Source organism: Muscardinus avellanarius (assembly GCF_963383645.1).
Source record: "Muscardinus avellanarius genome assembly, chromosome: 16".
Taxonomy (NCBI): Eukaryota; Metazoa; Chordata; class Mammalia; order Rodentia; family Gliridae; genus Muscardinus; species Muscardinus avellanarius.
Window position 1 is genome coordinate 42,942,833 of NC_137802.1, and position 22,562 is coordinate 42,965,394.

Consider the following 22,562-nt stretch of genomic DNA (forward strand, 5'->3'; position numbering starts at 1 on the left):
TTCTAATATCACAAGGGGGCTGCTTCCAAAACCAGTCCTTCTGGTCTTTCTGAAAGTCTATTGCTGAACCTCGTGACTTTAATTCACTGGCTGAGTGTTCCTTATTCAATGTTTTTGGGCCCTTAAGTATGTCAAAGTTCTGCCTGGGGAGGGGGTTTGAAAATTTGTACATACATAATGAAATGTTTTGAGAATGGGACCCAAGTACAGATACAAATGTGTTAAATGCTTCATATGCTCCTCACTTAAAAGTAATTCTATACAAAATGTTACCGTGTCTGTGTTTTGACTGACCTATCACAAGAAAACAGGTGTGGAATTTCCCATCTGTAGTGTCTTGTTGGCATCCAGAAAGATTCAGGGTTTGCAGCATTTTGGATTTCAGATGTTCAGACAAGGGATGCTCAACCTGCTTTTGTTGATTTTTTTTTTTTTTTTTGGCACATCCATTCCCACCTCCCCTCATTCCACAGGGCGTTTCCTCAGCACCTTTGTGCAGGTCATTGATACCAGTTCCCCTTTGATCCAAGCTCTAAAGCTGCAGAACCTGAACCTCTCCACTCAGGGAGATAGTCTAGAACCAGCTTTCCCCCTGTGACTGGGGGCACCGAGGACTGCTCGCTCGTGGCCTCATCTCTAAGGATGCTAGGGCTCATTCTAGGTCAGAGTGAGTATTCTAAGTTACCCCTGAGTTTTCTTGAGTGTCTCTTTATTTCAGTACAAGAGCTCATAGACACACTGCAGCCCTGGGTGAACGCACTGGGCATTGTCACCCACGACCACCTGCTTAGCTATTTGAGCAGGAGATAGAGGCTGAGGTTCTCCTGATTCTCTTACCATCCAACATCCTCTAACAGGATCTAAAGTACTGGCTGCCTGTATGGTAGGGCATGAGTTCAGGGCAGGTAATTTGCATGAAATACCCTGTTAGCATGTCCCTGTGTCTTGGCACCCAGCAACAGGGAGTGGTTCCCATGGCAATGGCATAATAGTGCCCTCTAGTGACAACAAACAGAACAGGCCCCAGAGTCTGTGATGAATTCAGAGCCCCTCTTTCCACTGAAAACGGGAGGGAAGGTGCAAATTAATACTCTGATGTCTGAAGCCAACGTACCTAGTGGAGGACACAGTATTTCTCAATGAGCCAAATACTGGATCATTTTAGAGTTCCTCAGGACTTTTCTTCCTCTGCAAGGGTCCCTGGTGCTCTTTGTGTTAAAACAGCTTTATTGAGATAAAACCCACATTCCATAAAAATTTCACCTAGCTTACATGCAACAAGTTAGTTTTTTACAGTATATTTTCAGGTCTTTGCGACCATCAACCAATCTCACTGAAGAACAGCTCCACCAACCTCCCACCAAGAGAAATGTCCTAGTTTCTCTCCTTTTCCTTCTGCTGCCCTTGGCCAAAACTAATAAACTTTTTGCCTCTCCCAGAAACGTCTTGTAAATGGAATCACAGATAGCATGATCCTCCTCGTTTGTACCTGGCTTCTTTCACTTATCACAGTACTTTGTAGCTTTGTGCCTGGTGCAGCAGGCATCAGTACTTCCTTCTTATGCTCAAACAGTATTCAATTGTATGAATCTATGACATTTTATTTACCTATTAATTTCTGGATGCTCTTGGAATAACAGTATTTAAAACTGAGGCTTCAACTCAGTCAACCTCTCATGAATTTGAAGTTGACTCCAAAAAGTTCCAAAACTAGACTTGCTAGACTTGCAGAGAATTGCAAATACTAATGCTGTCTTTTTATGAGAAGGTAAAATGGGGAAGGGAGCTTTCCAGACTCATCTTTGCCAGAAAGTTATGATACTATTTGGCCCTTGCCATATTCCTGATACTTCTAGACACATCTATCTAGTCAATCTAAGATTTTCCACATTTTCTAACATACACCAGAATCTCTTGTATTCATTTCCATATTTCATTCTTAATCAGACCTCAATTATAACATAACTGACCTTCATAAACTAGTAAGTTTTCTAAACTCCTTGGAGGCTCCCATAGCATCCAGATGGCTAAAGACTTAGTACATTTTCTGGCATTATACTGGCATATACTGAAAAAAAAAAAAAACCTACACTGCATGTTTGAGACAAAGCTCCTTCTCAGCATTATCATATTTTATTGAAAGTGAGATCCTTGTTTCCTTGAGATGGTTTGCCAATCCTAATTCTTCTATGACTTTCTAACAAGACTGAGACCTTGAGTGGTGACACTGAAATTGTCTGGTCATGGTAGAAAGAAATATAGAGCTCAAGAGAGATACTCTGTCATAATATTTATATGAAAGGTTCTGATAAGCTATATCACCTTATATAGGCTAACACATGACTATACTTTGTGAAAATACTTATTGAGAGTTTAAGAACTGGATAATGGCTCTTTTCTATTGCTACAGATTCAGTTTGAAGCCAACACATAAAACATTTTTTATCTTTTAATAATTTTTTTGGAACTGGAGATTGAACCCAGGGACACTCTATTTCCAAGTTATACCCCCAGATCCTTTGGAAACAGGGTCTTAATAAGTTGCTGAGGGTTTTACTAAGCTCCTGACGCTGGCCTTGAACCTGTGATTCTTCCATCTTGGCTTCCCAAGTAAGGGGATTACAGGCATGCGGCCCTGTGCTAAATTTGTATGTTTTTGTACATATTTTTATATTGAAATTCTATGGTGTCAAATGGTAAAGCAGGCTCTAAGAAACAAGGTTTCAGTGGTTTCAGGTTTCAGGTTTTTTGTTTGTTTGTTTCCTAATGACTGTGTTAAAACAGAAAGCTGCCCTCCTGAAACAAGGCTGGGGTATCAGCAGCATGCATCACCATGCCAGGCTAAGGCTCTATGGTAGCTGCTGTGTGATAGGATGTAAGTGACACGTCTAAGAGTAAGTTTAGTTGCCTTAACTGAAAAGCAAGAAGGAAAATGTTGGTTGCTGTCAGTTTTGCTGGAACTGATGAGAAGAAAGATTGATGGGTACAGTTTTAGGATGGCAAGAGATAGGAATTTCAGACACTGGGTTTTATTCTTAAGTCAAACAAGACTGGGATGGATGACATTGCTCAGACCCTCCCTGTATCTCAATGAACAGCTTGGGCACTATAATAGAAAGCTGCTGGGCAGCCCAAGTGGTTCAGATTTTTCTTACGGGGGCAATAGCTATGACTGAAAATCTAATAGCAATCAAAAGCAAGTCCCAGGGGGCGAATTCCCTTCCTTCAGTGTGGCTGAACAATAGTAGAAACTCTTTGGATGCTTGAGAGCTGATGAATGCCCAAGGTTGTTGTGGTGTTGTATAACTTTCCAAAGCCATTTCTGACATCAGAAAGAAAAAAAAAAGTGAGACAAGTGGTAAGCAAGCCTACAACTGGCAAAAGCTCTAAAATAGGCTCTAAAAAATAATGGGAAACTGAGCAGCTGCAATCATAATATAATACTTAAAGAACAATGAGCCTGCTGTTGTTACCCAGTTTTGAAAGACTCCACAAAAATGTATTATTTTTACTAGCATACAGTTCACATTCAAAGTTTGTCCTATTCTAAAAATTTTGTTCATTTTGTAGTTGCAAATGAGTTTTAAGCAATTAAATATGAAATGATATAGTAATGTTTAGAGTAAATCATTGAGATACGGAAGCCACATTTGAGATGGGCATGTTGGCATATACCTGCAATCTTAGTACTTGGGAGGCAGAGACAGAATGATCACTGGTTCAAAGTCAGCCTCAGAAACTTAGCGAAGCCCCTAGCAATTTAGTGAAACCTTATTAACCTTACCTCTGTCCCTTTTAACTGCACACCTCTCTTTTGTTTCCATCAGCTATATCTTCAAATTAAATAGGTCTCATTTAATGAAGGTCTCATTTAATTATAAATGGAGAAATTCAGCCTGCAGTCCTAAATGGTCAATTTATTTCCAACTCAGTTTTCTAATCCAATTTATTTATTTATTTATTTATTTATTTATTTATTCATTTTTGGTGGTACTGGGGTTCCGGGAAACCCTTCTACCTCCAGGCTACACTCCCAGACCTATTTTTTACTTTCTATTTGGAAACAGGGTCTCTTAAGCCAGCACGGCTGGCTTTGAACCTGAGTGATCCTCCTGTCTCCGCCTCCCAGCGCAGGGATTACAAGAGTGCGCCACCACTCCGGCTATAATCCAATTTAATTAATAAAAATTTTATTATAAAATCACCCACACGAACAGGTTTTTTGTCTAACATTTTTTAAATATAAAATAAGTTATTAGTAGTAGTACTATTTTACAAAAGAAGAAATAATGATTTAGATTGGTTAAGTGATTTTATGGGGGTTATTCAGTTAATAAATGGTAGAATCGGAATTTGAGCCCAACTGTTTTGACGCCCTAATTGCTATGGTTGCTGGCATCTCATAGTTGTAATTTCATTTTGCTGACAGAGTATATATGATAGGCTGACCTCATAATGGGTGTTCAATAAATGTGTTTTTACATCTTTTGTGTCTCTCGGGTGAACCACCCCCAACACACACACACACACACACACACACACACACACACACACGCGAATCCTGTATTTAAAGATTCAATAAATATTTGTGTGTGTGTGTGTGTGTGTGTGTGTGTGTGTGTGTGGTACTGAGGGTAGAACCCAGGGGCTTTTCTATTTCTGGGCTATACTCCCAGAACTGTTTTATACTTTTTGGAAACAGGATCTCACTAAGTTGCTGAGAGCCTCACTAAGTTGCTGAGGCTGGCTTTGAACCTGTGCATCCTCCTGTCTCAGCCTCCCAAGCACTGGGATAACAAGCGTGAGCTACCACCCCAGCAATAAATACCATATTTTTAGGGCAATGTTATACACGTCTTGGTGAAGAATTCCTATGCTCAGTGTGTGCCTCCAGCAATCCAGGCCAATCCTTAAAGGAGTGTAGCTGTGATGAAAGACTGATAGCTAACTTCAGGACTATCTGTGGATCTCCCAGGAGCAGAGCCTGAACAGCTTACTTGAAGTGATTTAGCCCTAGGAAACCTGGCTCACACCAATCCAACACACATGCAATTGGATGATATTAGAAAGCCATTATAAGTTATAAGGAGAAATCTCGACTGCCAGATTCCAGCTACCCACAGTAGCCAATCTGTGCATTTCCTTTCCTGTTTGAAAACCTGCTTGAGAGACCATCTACACTACAGGCGTTTGCCTACAAACTCAGTCATAAACTGATGGCAAGCCAGTATCTGCAAAAATGTTACTTAAGATAGAGGATATTGAAGGGAGGAAATTTAAAGGTATGCAAAAGTTACTTATAAAAAGTCTGTTCTAGATTTTTAAAGTTGCCAATTATAAGAAAGCAAAATATATTAGCTAGTCATTATATATATCAGCTCAAAACTTTATAAGTATATATATATATATATACTTATATATACATATATACATATATACATATATATACACACATACATATATACACACATACATATATATATATGCTTTCTATATATTTCTCTAAACAAATAATTTAATATATGTATGCCTTAAGATCAAAACTAATGTTTATATCATTATATTATTAAACATATCATTTAACACTATAGTCAAGTTTGTGTAGCTATACAGGTAAGAAGGTAAAATGTTTTCTCTGAAAATGACTTCTAATGTTCTGTTTAAATTGTGCAACAAATGTCATTAGCTTTACGAGGTATTAGTTGACCCACAGAATGCTGAAATTATTAAGTTGAATAAGGCACAGTCTTCATTCCCTGGCATTTTACCATCTATGAGGAATTCAAATAGTTAAAAATGCTATCAGAAGTTGTATCAGGCCAGGCGTGGTGGTGCATGCTTCTAATCCCAGTATTTGGGAAGCTGAGACAGGAGAATCACGGTTTGCAGACAGCCTCAGCTGCTTAGTGAGGCACTGTTTCAAAATAAAGAATTAAAAAAAAAATAGGGCTTGGTATGTAGCTTGGAGGTAGAATGCCCCTGGGTTTCATCTCCAATACTGCAAAAAATAAAAAATAAAAAAGTGGCATTGGGGACATGCACAAAGTGTGGAGACATTAATTCAGCCACCAAGAAAAATTTAAAAATATGATTTTGAAAGATTTTACAGAGGGATTCACAAATAACTGGAACTACGTAGATGTACAGGAGTAGATAGCTATTCCAAGAAAAAGGGGGGAAATGCATATTTACTAGACAGAATACTTCAAATTAGAAGTTTCCAAAATAAAAAAAGTACTTATTATCTTATAAAACTAGAATATCCATGAGGTAGGTCATATTCAGTATTTGCTTTAAGTGTAGTTGACATTCGCCACTTAGGCTGCAAGGTGGATTCTCTCTCTTTGCTGCCATCCACATTGCCTTCAGGGAGGCTGTCTGGACTTGAGAAAGGAGGCAACCATCAAGTTCAGGACTACACAGCCATGCACAGCCTCATATCCTAGAAGACATGAGGAAGTACTTTCTCAACAAACTCCTGCAAATGTATACACAAGAGTCTGACTCATGCAACACATATAGTCAAAATACCATGCTATCTATAATGTTAAGACGGTCATAACTGGTTGGCAGGGCACTGGAAAATTCTTGTGACATTAGAGTGAGATATTGCCTATAGGAAAGAAAGATTGATCATATGTGCCCACTGTGCTGCAGATGACTAAATGCATATTGTAATCTAGACAGGTGTGGCTACAAGTAGATACAATTCAGAAAATGACAGATTAGTCAACAGAGGCATGTTCTAATGAAACTTTCAGAAGGGTAGTGTGTTCACAAGATGACCTATACATAGTTCACTAAAGAGATTGTCAGTTATTCTAAAGGTCAGAAAGAACCAATTGGACTTTAAATTTAAAAGGTGCCTAGTACTGTGTTTTTCATGGATGACATTACATTAAATACCCCCTAAATTCCTATAAATTAGATATCACTATTTTTATTTGAAAGAGGGAGGAAGAAACTGAGAGGTGAAGGGTTCCATCCAAGATACAGGAAGGTCGATCCAAGCCCTCACACTCAAACTTAGTATTTATATGTGGCGAAAGCTTTCATCAGACTTTCATCTAGCTTTTTGAAATATGCAGTTCAATTTTTATTATCTTCAGTCACTCTGCTGTACAATAGTACACTAAAACTTCTTACTCCGATCTGACTGAAACTTGGTACCCAATGATTAGCCTTCCTCCTTTTCCCCATCTCCTCCTCAGCTTCTGGTAACTACCATTCTACGGACTATTTCATTTGATATTTTGTTTTATTGATGCTGAGTATTGAGCACGGAGTGGTTCTACCTCTAAGTGACACTCCTAGCCATGTCTTTAATTTTCTTTAGTTTGAAATAGAGTCTTGCTACGTTTCTGAGGGTGGCAGCTAAATGCTGAGACTGGCCTTGAACCTGTATTCCTCCAGTCTCCGAATCTCAAGTACTGGAATTACAAATATCCACCACTAAGCCCAGCCACCATTCTACTCTTAAGTGAGATCAACTATTTTATTTTCCATCTTATATATATATGAGTGAGATTATACAGTACTTGTCTCTCTGTGAGTGGTTTATTTTACTTCACACTGTGATCTCCAGTTCCATCCACTCTGTGACAAATAACAGTATTTTGTTCTTTTTGTTCCTGAATAATATTCCATTGCATATATGTATGACATTTTATCTATTCATCACCTGATGGACACAGGCTTTTTCTATTTCTTAGCTATTATTAATACTGCTATACTAAGCATGTAAGTACAAATTACCCAATTAAAAATGGACAATAGACCTAAATAGACATTTTTCAAAGGAAGACATACAAATGGCCAACAAGCATAAAATTATGCTCAACATCACCAATCATTATGAAAATATATATCAAAACCACAATGAGATATCAGTTTACTCCACCAAGAATACATAATATCAAAAAGCCGTTTGATTTAGCTTAGCCTTTTGACTAAGGCTAAGAAGACACATACTCTTAATCTCTTATAGACATGCACAGACACACACACACACACATATACACACACATATGTATGTACACACTTCTGTATGTATACATGTAGTTTAGGTGAGTCAGTCTCCATAAGGATGGTTTTTAAAAGTCAGGACAGGTTTTACTGATAAAAATAGAGTCGGGTGTGGTGGCGTATGCTTGTAATCCCTGTGCTGGGGAGGCAGAGACAGGAGGATCGCGCTGGTTTGGAGCCAGCCTCTGGCTTAAGAGACCCTGTTTCAAAAAATTAAAAAAAAAATTTATTTATATATATATATGTATATATATATATATATATATATATATATATATATATATATATGAATGATAGGTCTGGGAGTGTAGCCTGGCAGTAGAAGGGTTTTCAGGAACCCGAGTACCACCAAAAAATAAAAAATAAATAAAAATAAAAATAAAAAGAGAGCAGAGTTAAGAACTCTTCAACAGCCAGTCATGAGTCTGTTCTGTGACTATCTTTATATTTTTGTGGAGATGCAAGACTTAGAAATTGCCACAACTTCATTTAAAAAATACCCATTTCAGCTGGGTGTGGTGGCACCCACTTGTAATCCCAACATTCAGGAGGCTGAGACCTGAAGATCATGGTTTTCAGACAGCCTCAGCTACTTAGTGAGGCCCTCCACAACTTAGTGAAGCCCCGTTTCAAAATAAAGAATAAAAAATAGGGCAGGGAGTGTAGCTCAGAGGTCAAATGCCCTTGGGTTTCATTCCCAGACCCACAACAACAAAAATACATCTTTCTTTCTTTCTTTCTTTCTTTCTTTCTTTCTTTCTTTCTTTCTCTCTCTCTCTCTTTCTTTCTTTCTCTCTTTCTTTCTTTCTCTCTTTCTTTATTTCTTTTCTTTTTTTTTTTTTTTTGCAAGGCTGGGGATTGAACCCAGGGACATTCTACTTCCAAGATACACCCCCCAGCCCTATTTTTTATTCTTTATTTTTGAAACAGGGTCTCGCTGGGTTGCAGAGGGCCTCACTAAGTAGCCTAGGCTGTCCTTGAACCATGATCCTCCTCTCTCAGCCTCCCAAATACTGGGATTACAAGCGTGCGCCACCACATCAGGCTTAAAAAAAAAATACCCATTTATTAAGGGTAGACAAGTCTCTTTCCTCTCATCTATGACTAGTAACCTACCAATTTCTGGAAGTGGGTATGTACCTGGTATTCAGATTTTAAAAAGCCCAATTTAATGTGGTTTAGATCAAGTAACAAAGTGGTATTGATACTCAGTCAGACTTTGGGTCCATAACATCAACAATCTTCTAAATTAAATGTGTCCCCCTGTTTCAGCCAGACTTGCAGTGACTGTGAACAAAATACCCAATAAGAATAATTTTATGCAGGAAGGTTACTTGCTTAGGGGTTCATGGTTGGCTGGAGCAGCAAAGGGCATGGTGGGACACCATCGTCACATCATGGCAGCAGAAAGTAGAGAGAGAGAGAGAGAGAGAGAGAGAGAGAGAGAGAGAGAGAGAACAGAACTCTGGAACACCCATAGAGCTCAAGAACATACATAGAACCTATGACCATACCTCACTGACCCACCTTCTCTAGCCATGTCCCACTTGCCTAAGTTACCACCTAGGAAATTCATTCAAATTACCCTCAGTGGATTTATCTACTAATAAAAACAGAGGCCTAATTCAGTTATTTCACTTCTGATTATTGCTGAATTGGAGAAGTGCTTTCAACACTTTTTTGGGGTCACATTCTAAACCCAAACCAAAATACCCCTAAGTATACTGACTTTATCCAAGAGAAGGGTTGAGTGCTTAATAAAAATGGCAGGTACTCTGTAGGACCTTATGCATAGGGCAGAGGGTAGCCACCCTCTCATTCACTAGAATTTGTAGTCTTTGGATTCAAAATGAGCAAACCTAATTTTCTTCATCAGGCTTTCTAATCTCAACATTTATTTTATAGGTTCATTGACCACAGACATTACAAATTTTTAGGATCAGACCAGATTTCTCTGCTGCAGCTTTAAATTTTCTATGACTTTTAAAAAGCTCGATATCTTTCTCCAGTTTTATTTTCCCTACCCTCTGTTAAAGATGTCTCTTCATTGTTTATCTCTCCTTTAATACTTCAGAACTATTTCATTTTAAATGTTTTATGGTTGCATTTGGAACCAATATTTATTTCCTTGTTCTGAGCACTTTTGCAGGTAATCATTCTTTGTTTGTGTTGTTATAAGGTATATCATTCTTTGTTTGTGTTATTAAGCTTCACAGATCCTAGCAGAAATGTCAGTGAAAAGCAAGCCAACAGGAATGAATCTATCAGGAATCAATACCTTTATGCAAAAGAATCTATCAGAACCTTTCCTATAATCAGATTTTAAAATGCTGAGGAAAATACAAATGTCATATTTTAATGAAGCCAACCCAGAAGGGAAGTAGGATTGAGTATGATTTTGGCAGGGGGTGGGGAGACAAACATTATCTCTCCCTTAGTTCCTTGAAATGTTTCCCTTCCTTGAGTTCCCTAATAATTTTCAAAAATCTTAATATATTCTGGGGAGAACAAAAATATGAAGCAGATGTTTTTATTTTTTAGTATATGGAAATGTTTTCCAAAACAAGGTAAGTTCAAGAATATCTATTTGATATTTCCAAAGATCTCCATCTAAAAACAGGAGTCAGTTAAGGGTTTGGAGATGGGAGTGCTTAGAAAGTGCTGTTCATTTTTTTTCTCTGTAAGTAGAGAGTCATGGCATGCAAGAACATCTAGTAGTGTGTATTTCATTAACATCAAATATTAGCGGCAGTCATGTGAGTGTAGAGAAAGGATGGCTGACTTCTCTGTTAGAAAAGAAAGCAAACTTCCAGGATTAGGAATGAAAATTAAAGTTTAATTATCAGACATTTTCTTAAAGTTAATTTTCCTTGCCTTTGTCTCAGTGCACAAGTTCCCTATGAGAGAGAAGATTTATAGGCATCTTACTTTAATTAGCAGCCTGGAGGTAAATGTTCTGTGGCAAGCTGGATGTATGGCCTCTCTTGAAAATGCTGCAAGGGTGTGCATTGTGAAATGTGCCACACAAGTTTGTGAATGCCGTATGTTAGATTTTAAATTGTTTTTCTCTCTTGAATAAAATGTTTGAATGGGGCTAGATGTGGGCTAAACAACAATCTAATAAAATCCAACCTTTACGGGCCCCTACCCTTGCTCAAGACCCCAAAAGGGGACTAGAAATGGTATGTGGTCATAGGTGTTTGTGATATTTGCTAAGTAAGATGCACTTGCTATGATCTTTAAGATCAGTTTCTCTCCACAGTAACTAGCTTTCTTTTACACTTTTTCTTATGCCAATTGATTGTCATAGAACCAAGAGTAATTTTGGAATCTGCTTAATGGCAAATGGAGTGGGGGATATATCTATTTTGCATTTAGTGAGATATAGAAATAGGGTTAAGATTCACTTGAGTGAATCGAGTTATTGTCAAATAATTATTGCCAGTGTGGGAATGGCTTCCAGAAATACTCCTTTTGCCCACTGTAGAGATTCACTATTCTGTGAGAAAATATGAGGCCAGAGCTGGTATCAGAGTCTGAAGATATCCCTCAGAACTAAAAAATGGCAGCATGTAAGCAGTAGAAAAGAAATGAGGTTTGAATTTTGTGGAGCCAGAAGCTCCCAAATATCATAGGTCTAAAATCATAAGCTGAGGATTTGTTTCTTAGTGGAATCTATTCAAAGCTGGAGTTTTCTTATCATAAATACATAAGCTAATGCTGCTCATACACTTATGAGTGTATCAGGAAATTTTATCAGCATCATATAAATGAGAACTTATCAGTATTCTGATGATCACAGGGGGCAGACCTGCAGCAGAAATACAAAGCAGAGAGCAGGTACATGTAGGAGCACGCATGTTTTATGAAAACTCATAAATTCTTTAAAAAGTACTTTTGGCTGTTCATGCTAAAAAGAAAGACTGAATTATTTTTCCAAAGTCTACATAGAAGACACTTAAAAATCATGTCTAGTAAAAAGGTGAAAATGTGACCAAATGTTGTCTTTAAAAAAAAAACATTCTGAGAGCCTATCATCAAGAAATCACTGAATAAAATCATGTGATTTTTTTAAGATTTTGTGATCATTTTTAGTTTAAGAAAACTGTAATATGGTATGATTTGGTTTTAGTTATAAATAGATACTCACTTTTGTAGATGAGTTTTATTCATAATTCTGTGTTTATCTTTAGAGCCAAACTGAATAAACTTCAAATCCTTCTAAACTGGATCTGCCTCAGTAGACAATCTCTAGAACAAAGGTGTCTGGAAATGGAGCAGATAGCACCTTACTGGCAGAGAGAATCATTCTTTCTGGACAGGTAGGTTTAGCTATAGAAATGTCAGAACAGTTAACTTTGAAAAATAATCTGCTAATATTATTTACCTTATTCATTAAAGAAGAAGAATTGTATGATCACTTACTAGTTCAAAAGGATATTAGATAAAATTTAATATCTAGGAGAGATAAAATTAATAACAGATATGGAAGGGGCTGTTCTTAACCTGAAAAACACTGCATGTAAAAAGAGTATAGCACTTATTAGACTTAAAGGGATATATTAGAATCAATAACTTAAAACAAAAAATAGAATGAAAAGTACCCATTATTACTGCTAAGTAAAGCAAAAGACAATAAAATGGAGTAAAAGAAAGAATGTGATAGAGCTTAGAAATAGAATGTTTGCTTCAAAGAACATTATGCTAAGTGAGACTCGCAGTCACAAAAAGCAAAACGTCGGATGCTCCCCCTAATATGGGGAAGCTACAGAGTAAAAGGGTCATAGGAGAAACACTAGTCAAATAAAGAGAAAACAGAGATGAGCAAATAAGGTGACCTAAGAGGGATGAAAGGGGGGAAGAGGGAAATTCCCTAATGTACATGATGTACATTCACAAACACATCAAAATCAATTACTAAGCCAAACATGAAAAGGAGAGAGGAGGGAGGAAATGGGGAGGGAATTGGAAAAGGACTAAGTGAATGATGTGTGCATGTATGCCTTTACCAGATTGTATTTCATTAAGTTGTGTGACTACACTGAACCAAATTGGAATTTAAAGAGTTTCCAGATTATATGACTGTTCTCTTTGACTGCTGAATAAAACTTATAGAAAAATGCTAGAAATAACAGACAATATGGTTGCATTGTAGATAGAAAATAATTGCATTTCTTGGCAATTGAAACAGCCTTTAAGAAAATACAGTAATTGTTTTTAAAGACACTGTTTATATTAGCAACAGAACCTATCACATAATCAGATATAAATCTATCAAAAAGAGCCAAGACTTACATGAAGAAAATGAATACTATTTTTATTGAAGGACATACAAAAACAGTAAATGGAGAGAGGTGTTTTTCGTCATGAATAAGAAGAACAAATTTTACAAAAGTATAAATTACATCTAAATTAATCTATAAATTTAATGAATTTCTATCATAATCTTATCACATTTTTTATAGACTATGACAAGATGCCTGAAAATAAATATAAGATAAGATATAGCCAAGAATATCACTTTAATTTCAAAGAAGAATGGAGAAAAAAATTTCCCTAGTAGACAACAAAATTTACCAAATTATAATATTTAGGAAAATATTGATTCTGAGATATATAAATCAACCTTTGAAATATAACAGAGTAGGACTCTGACCCTCAAAATTCTGAGAACTTCAGTTTTGACAAAGGCAGAATTTCACAATTTGGCAGGAAGATGGACCATATGAGGAACTGTGCCAAGGTTAAGATTCATGCAGAAAAATACAGAATTATTTATACAGTTTTTATGGTGGTTCTCAATTGGGGGTGATTTTGGCCATCAGGAGACATTTGGCAATATTCAGAGTCATTTTTGGTAGTAACAATTGGTAGGAAAAAAGATGTATCCAGAGAGTAGATACCAAGAATTCTGCTAGACATTCAACAGGACAGCTCCCCACATCTCTCAACAAAGAATTACCCAGCCTGAAATATCAACAGTTTCATCACTGAGAAACTCAGCTCTTGCTGAAAGAACTTCCCCAAATAATATAAGTCTATCCTCTCATCCTTCTTAAGATCTAATCAGCTGTACCCTTCTCATTAAGAGTGATCTAAACACTTCTATTTATTTTTTCTAATTTTATTGGTGCATTGTAATTAGACATGATAGTAGACGGCCCACCTCACTCTTTTCCATAGATAATATTAACATTGACATAGGTAATTTTATCTATGAACAAAATATTTGACTTGTTTTTGTGACCATATTTTTCTTATTACCTCCCTACATGCCTCCCCAGATCCCTATCTATTCTTCTGCTTGTATCTCCTCTAATTTATCTGGTCCTATTTGTTTCTCTCTAGCTTCTAATATGAGTTAAAAACATGACTGTTCCCCTTATTGTGACTGGTTAATCTCACTTGGCATAATAATCTCCAGTTCCATCCATCTGTAAATGACATAATTGGGTTCTTTTTTATGATTGAATAAAAATGCATTGTATGTATATATCATACTTCTGTAATCTATTCATCTGCTGATGGACACCCAGACTGGTTCTATAGCTTGGCTATTGTGAATTGCACTGCAACAGACATGGAAATGCATGTACCCCCACAGTAAACAGACTTTAATTCCTTTGGAAAGATCTCCCAGAGTGGTATGGATAGGTCATGTGGTGGCTCTGTTCCCAGTCTTTTAAGGAACCTCCACAATGATTTTCATAGTGGCTGCTCTATGTAAAATTTCCTCTATTCCTCTTTCTGTGGCACTCCTGATCTCTTTTTTCTTTATCCTATAGCACATTTTATCATCCGAGATCCAACACCATTTTCTCATTCATTATCTCCTTTGCTTATTGTCAGTGTACTGCAATGCCTTGTTTTGCTCACTGATGTAACCCAAACACTCAGAATAGTGCTTAGCACACAGCAGGGAATAAACAAATATTTACTGAATACATGAATAAACAACCACAAGTGTTAATTAGTATGTAGACTAGGAGGATCATTCAAAAATTGCTAGTGGATAGTGTCATTTGGAAGAGAAAAATGGCACTGTCAAATCCATTTGTAGATGTGCATAACAAGGAAGTAAATGTGAAGGTGTAGACAAAGTCATCAAAGAACTTTCTTCCCTCAGTACCATTCTATGTGGGTAAAAAAAAAGCAGCACAAGAAAAATTCACTGAGTTAGCCTCAAGGAACACCTCAAATTTATAAATTCCAATAATGTGCAAGGACAAGAAAAAGTAGAACATTAAAAACCTTAGAGAACTGTGCCATAGCAGGGCTTCAAACTTTGACTACCTCCCAGTCTACACACCTTCATCTCTTTCTTTTTCAGATAATATATATATACCTTTTTAATCCCAATTTTTTTTTTTTTTGGTCCTGGGGGTGGAACCCAGTGGCTTTCTACATCCAGGCTATACTCCCAGACCTATTTCATATTTTATTTGGAAACAGGGTCTCACTAAGTTTCTGAGAGCCTCACTAAGTAGCTGAGGCTGGCTTCGAACCTGCACAGTCCTCCCGTCTCAGCCTCCCAAGCACGGGAATTACAAGTGTGCGCTACCACGTCTGACTTTTTAATCCCAATTTTTAAATCTGGCTTATAAAGGCACTATCCAAGATCACAAATCTTGAAGAATCACATAGGGCACACACATCTGTCCATATGTATTTATATGTAAACATACATATATTTATATTTATATTCTGATATTCCACCCAAACCTATTGAGCTAGTTTCCTTTGGCAATTGATGTGTGTGATCTCTACTTTTCTGGTTTATTTTTCAATTGATTCTGATAACTAGCCAAGTTTTACAACAAGTCATCTAGTAGGTTTTCAAACACCATTCAAGAAAGTCCTGAGTATCTGTGGAAATGTTTTACGATCCATTTCCTGGATAGTCTGAAAAAGCAGAGAGCTTTATTTCCTTTAGATTTTATATATTTTTATATTTTGTGGAAGATGTAGTTTGGAACAAAAAACACTATTTCTTTTTTAAGAAAGTGTAAGTCATCGATCTAGGAAATCTGGTAAACAGAGTGACCTCTAAAGTGTGTGGTGGGTGTTTTCATGTGCAAACTGGATCATCAGAAATGAAGAAATTTTTCTCCTAGTTGTTAAGAGTGCTGCCAGAGGAACCCTTAAGCACCTTCTATCTTCAGGGATTGCCTCAGCTAAAGTAACAGCCCAGTTCAAGATTGGCCTCCTTATAGGGAAAGTCCATATCTAATGAGTGATTTTATGCAGTTGCAAAAAGTCCTGGCCTTCTTGCTTCAACTCATGACAACTTTAAATAGTCATCCCAGGCTCCAAAGTCCTCCTGTGGGGTAGCAGTGCCCTTCATTAGGATGGTATCACTGCTGTCCCTGCCCAATCTGCTCCCTTCCCCTCCCTGCTGTTAAATCTGCAGAACAGGCCTTAGTGAGCATCCTCTTCATTAATCTGCATCTCAGAGTCTCTTCTGAGAAACCCAGCCTGCAACACCAAATGAGCCTAGAACATATGATTATATGATGCACAACACTCTATCTTGCCCAAGTAAGTGAACCAACTAAATGACTGACAAACAGATAAAAGAAGGAAAAATGCACCCCATGCTGAAATCAGACTGCTGTGCATTCACAACAGATGGAAACTAATGGTCTGCATGTTGTGAGTGAGTTAGCAAAACAGGACGCTTGCGAGCCACGCTGGCAGGATGTTAAATGGACGAACATGCATCACATCCGTTCAGGCTTCTCGTTCTGCTGTCACCTGCTCAAACAGACACTATTTGGAATCTGCATTTGTGACAAGAGTTGGAAAGTATCAACAACAGACAATTATTAAAGTCTGATACATTGAACTGTTGAAGAAAGAAAAATCAAAGAATCTGTTGTAAAGGTTAAGAACCCCAACCTCTGAGATCAGTAGAAAGAATTAAGTAAGTTACACCCACCTTTTAATTTGTGAACAGCTAATGTGCCTGTAGTTAATTTAATGATTTTAGGAAGATGACAAAATTGTCCCTTAAAATTTATACATAGTGATATCAGTAAAAGATGTATAAACAAAGGTGTTTAAAACCAAGATGTATATACAAAGATGTATACAAAAAGATGTTTTGGAGGACATGTTTTCACAAGTTTGTAGTCTTTGCTGCTGTTTTACTTTTACATAAATCTCTGTCTAGAGAAATGTCAGTTAATGCCACAGAGTGTTCAGAGAGAGTGTTCAGATAAAGAACCAGTGAGAGAGGTCAAAAGATCACCATCAGGGTGGAAAAAGCACAGCCAGAGATGTATTCGACGGTGCTGCCAGGACTAAAGGATGTACTGAGTCTGGAACAACTGAGGATGAAGATGGCTTTCTTTACAAGAATGTCTGTGACAAGCAAATCAGAGGGTAAAGAAAGACTGTATGATGTGGCTTGGTGGATCACTACCTCTAACTTCTGTTTGATTGTTTTGAGAATACAGACTAATATTCCTTCATTGTCCCCTAATGTATGTATCTATTGTTTCAATTAGTAACATGGTGTATTTTTTTAATCTTTCCAACATCTTTCCTTCCTAAACTTGTCTTGCCACTTTCTTTTCAGAACAACAAACGCAAAAACTCAGTACTCATTCCACGGGATATTTAAGCAAATGAATAGACACACTGACAATTTTGCTTTCTATTATGTCTCTATATTTGATCCCAGCCCCGTTCAGAGCAGTATTTCCCACTTTGGGAATTTATATAGCAGCATTATTTCTACATTTTTCCCCCTTACTTTTATGAGAGTATGTTTTTGGGTTTGCTTTGTTTGTGGTACCAGCGATTGAACCCAGGGGCATTGTATATTTAAGCTACACCCCCCAGCCCTTGTTATATTTTCTTATTTTAAAGCAGAATGGTGCTAGGTTGCTAAGAGTCTCACTAAGTTGCTGAGACTGTTCGTGAACCTGAGATCCTCCTGTCTCAGCCTCCCATGGACTGGAAAGGAATGTGCCATCATGCCCAGCTGAGACTACGGAGTGTGTGGAGGGGCACTGGGGATTGAACTCAGGGGTATTATACCTTTGAGCTACTCACCTCCAGCCCTATTTTATTTTTATATAGAAACAGGGACTTGCTAGACTAATGAGAGTCTTATTACTTGCTGAGGCCGTCCTTGACCCTGTGATCCTCTTAATTCAGCTTCCCAAATACTGGATTACAAGCTTGTGCCACTATGCCGACTTTACGCACCTTAATTAGATTGTTGTCTTAACTTATTTCCACCTTTTGCAAGTTAACTATGATTTCAGTCAAGAGACAAGCATGATATTATAAGGACCCTTATTATATTTTTGGTATTCGGCATGTTAGTGACTCACCCAAACTTTCTTCAATGCCTAAAACGTAGATCAACAACACTGGATTACAATACTACTTTGATTTTTTTAAAAAATATAATCAAATTCTTCAACTTATTCCAAACTTGAATAACTGCTAGAGAGAAAATGAAAATGTTCTTCTCTCTTCAATAACTCTTCATTATAATGGGCTATTTAATAAAATAGAGTATGAATTATTTAACTGCCTGCCATAAGAAATGTAAAAGATCTGTGAATTGGTAGCAAAATTGAGAAATACAATTAAAACTGTAAAATAAAATCTCTACCTCACCCAGATGGGTAATGGAGAAATAAGACACATTGTCTAGAAATTTAATTAGACTAGAGTAATTTTAAAGAGTAGATTCATATAAGAAGCCCAAACCAGGCTTGTGGGAAGGGAAGAGCAAGAGCTAACTTGCTTTATAGAAGAATAGATATTTGTTTTTATGCCTGAGAAGAAAGGGGTGGAAGAAAGATGACAGAGAGTGAGAAGATGGAAGTAGAAGAGAGACAGAGAGGCTAAATACATTGTAAGAACAAAGAACAAGATCTGTAGAAATGGCTACCATGCTGGAAAATTGCAAGGAACTATTGGTCAGTTTAAAATGTTTGCTCATTGCTCTCTCCTTACTCTCAAATGTCCAGTAAAGTAGCCTTCACCCACACATGCCTTCTGTGAGTGGTGTATAAGTAGTGGGTGTGTGTAACAAGGAAAAGAACTAAATTTTCCATGTGGACCTATGTGAGAACAGACTTATGCACAGAGTGGTGAGCTGAAGCAAAAAAAAAAAAAAAATCAAAGCAAAAGTGAATTTGAGTAAACAACGTTCCTGGAAATTTGCTGACCATGTGGGAAGATCCTTGGCTGTTAGCAAAAATTGTAGAATGGGGAGTGTGGGTTAGTGCAGATCAGTACAGGTTAGTTAGTCTGAGACATTAAGAGTCATACCAGTTAAGATTTGGGGTTCAGAATCTGAGCCACATGCTGGTACATTTTATAACTTGAAATTCAACAATACCAGTTCCTGCTAAATTTAACTCTGGCATTTCTTAGGACTTAGTTTAACTTCGGCATGAGTCTTCCCTTAAGGTCAGAAATATTCTAAGTTATGCTGATTTAAACTTCTATCAGAGCCCTAAGGACAGTCCCTGTGGGCAGTCCTTCAATGGCCTCCCCGGGCTGATGCTAGCGAGGTCTTCACCAACTTCAGCTATACAACCCAGCTTTAGACTGCACAGACTATATTTCCCATCAGCCCAGTAAGTACTATTTGTTCCAATTCACTATAAATTTCTGTCGTGAAAAACGCAGATATTTAAAGAAAAGCATGTGTCATTACTGACAGTGATTCCCCTACCACTCTTCTCTAACCAAGAACGATCCCGGTCTGTGACGATGTCTCATGTTCCTCCAAATCTCTTTCTCTCTTTTAGCATTCATTACTTAACATCTTACTTTCTGTTGAAAGAAACCAGTTCTTTTTCTCTTCTTACTAAAAAACAGCTTCCTCCCTGTAAAATTTTGCAGAAATTGGTTTACATTGGTTTCATCACCGGACTGCTGGAAATGAACAGAAGATGAAAATTCATCTGCCTCATATGAATGCTTTGTTACAAGGAAACCGCTAAAAAGGACTGGACAGAAAGCACCAGAGCTAGGATACTTTTAAGCTTTTTATTTTTTCGATTTATATATGTCATATTCAGGTTCTACAGTCAGTCTGGTTATACTAATATATACCAGATTACTTTATATTTTACTATATATATATATATATACCAGATTCCATATATATATATATATATATATATATATATATATATATATATATGTACAACTTGAATTTTCAGAAACTTTAACTGTATTTTCTTTCTTTCTTTCTTTCTTTCTTTCTTTCTTTCTTTCTTTTCTTTTCTTTTTTTTTTTTTTGGTGGTCCTGGGGTTCCTGGAAGCCCTTCTACATCCAGGCTATATACCGAGACCTATTTTATTTTTGGAAACAGGGTCTCTTAAGCCAGCACGATCCTCCTGTCTCCACCTCCCAAGCATGGGGATTACAAGCATGCGCCACCACGCCCGGCTTTAACTATATTTTCAACTTTGAAAAAAGTATTTCAGTTTACTATGTTGAACTGGTATTGTACCAAACTTAACAGCCATATTAGTCTAAAAATATTAAACATAATTTTTTCATTTGTACAGGAAAAACACACTATATTAAATATATAAGTATATATATACTTATATATAACAGTATTATATATATACATATATATATACATATATATATATGTCTGACTACAAAAACTAATAAAATTAAAAAATAGCTAGGTGTGGTGATATACACTTGTAATCCCCGCACTTGGGAGGAGTAGACAGGAGGATCACGCAGGTTCGAAGCCAGCCTCGCTGACTTAAGAGACCCTGTTTCCAAATAAAATTATAAAATAGGTCTGGGAGTGTAGCCTGAAGTTAGAAGGGTTTCCAGGAACCCCAGTACCACCAAAAAAAAATTAAAAATAAATAATTTTAATAACTTATCTATGTCTGCCTATTATAGAGTATATATACATTGTATAGAACATACCATTTTGGATTTTTTTACATTTAAGTACATTTATTAATGCTTCTCCCAGTCCCAAGTATTAAATATATGCTCATTTCAAGACTTAAATGAGTATATAATGAATATATATGTTTATATAAAATTAATTTACATATATACTAAGAGAGTGAAACAGTCATAAACAACTAGTATGTCTGTATTATTTTTTGTCCAAACGAAATCTTTTCAGAGTAAAAGAGCTGTTAAAAATCACTGAAAAAATAGTGTCTCAGGAGAATCATGACGTGTATTTGCCTTGCCCTACTTTTAAATTAGTATGTAAATTACTTTTAAATTGGTATGTAGATTATTAAAGATGGTGAAATAGAGGAGACAACATGTCTCAGGTGCTCTGAGACTCAGAACTCCTTGGCCAGGGAAGAAAAGTGGTCAGAACTCAACAGAAGAATGACAACTGAAATACAATAGAATTGGAGGCAGCAGAGAGAGCAGGGGGCTGAAAAGGGTGCCCTGACTCTCACCTGGTGAGCAGAGGACAGAGGTAGTGAAATCTGGAGAAAGCCACATGGAGCTGACAGCTGCCAGGATTCAAGGTGATCAGAGACCTACTCCAGCAAAGAAGCAGCAGATACTTGTCAAGTCAGTGACTACAGTCCATTATCAAAAGCATTTATACTCTTCTCTTCATGCTTGAATACCTCAAGAATCCCCAGATAGTCCAGCCAAATCACACGGCAAAATATTGTATCTGCAGCTGAACTCATCTCTGCCTACAGGGACCTAAGTGGAACTCGTCAAGACCATGACGTAACAAGCCATTCTAGTGGGAGACTGCCCTGCATGGCCACAGGGATTGAGTGGCCATAAACAGATCCACAGGGTCTGTAAGCTTGTTGCAAATCACTGCTGCAGAGGTGTGAGTGGGGGTTACAGTCAATATATACTGGACAACATGGAAGAAATAAACAGATTTCTAGACACATACAAACTTTCTAAATTGAACCAAAAAGATATAGAAGATCTAAATCAACTAATAGCAAGAAAAGAGGCAGAAACAGCAATAAAAAAGCGTTCTATCAAAGAAAAGCCTAGGTCCAGGTAGATTCCCAGGTGAATTTTACAACATCTTAACAGAACTAAACCAATTCTTCACAAGTTATTCCATGAAATTAAAAAAAAAATAGAATTATTTCAAACTTCCTCTCTGAGGCCTCTATCAATTCCAAAACTAAGTAAGGATTCCTAAAAAATTAAAAATATAAACCAATATAATTGATGAACATAGATACAAAAATTCTAAACAAAATACGAGCCATGTACATTTAAAACTACATCAAGAAAATTGTGCAACATGACCAAGTTGGTTTCATCCCAAGAATTCAAAGCTGGTTAAAGATATGCAAATAAATACATGTTATTGCCCACATAAATAATAAGTAGAAATAAAGACAAACATCATATGATCACCTCAATAAATGCTGAAAAAGCATTTGCCAATATCCAACACTCATTCACATTAAACACTGCAGAAGCCAGGTATGGTGGTGCCTGCTTGCAAGCCCAGAATTTGGGAGGCTGAGACTGGAGGATCCAAGTTCACAGCCAGCCTCAGCTACTTAGCGAG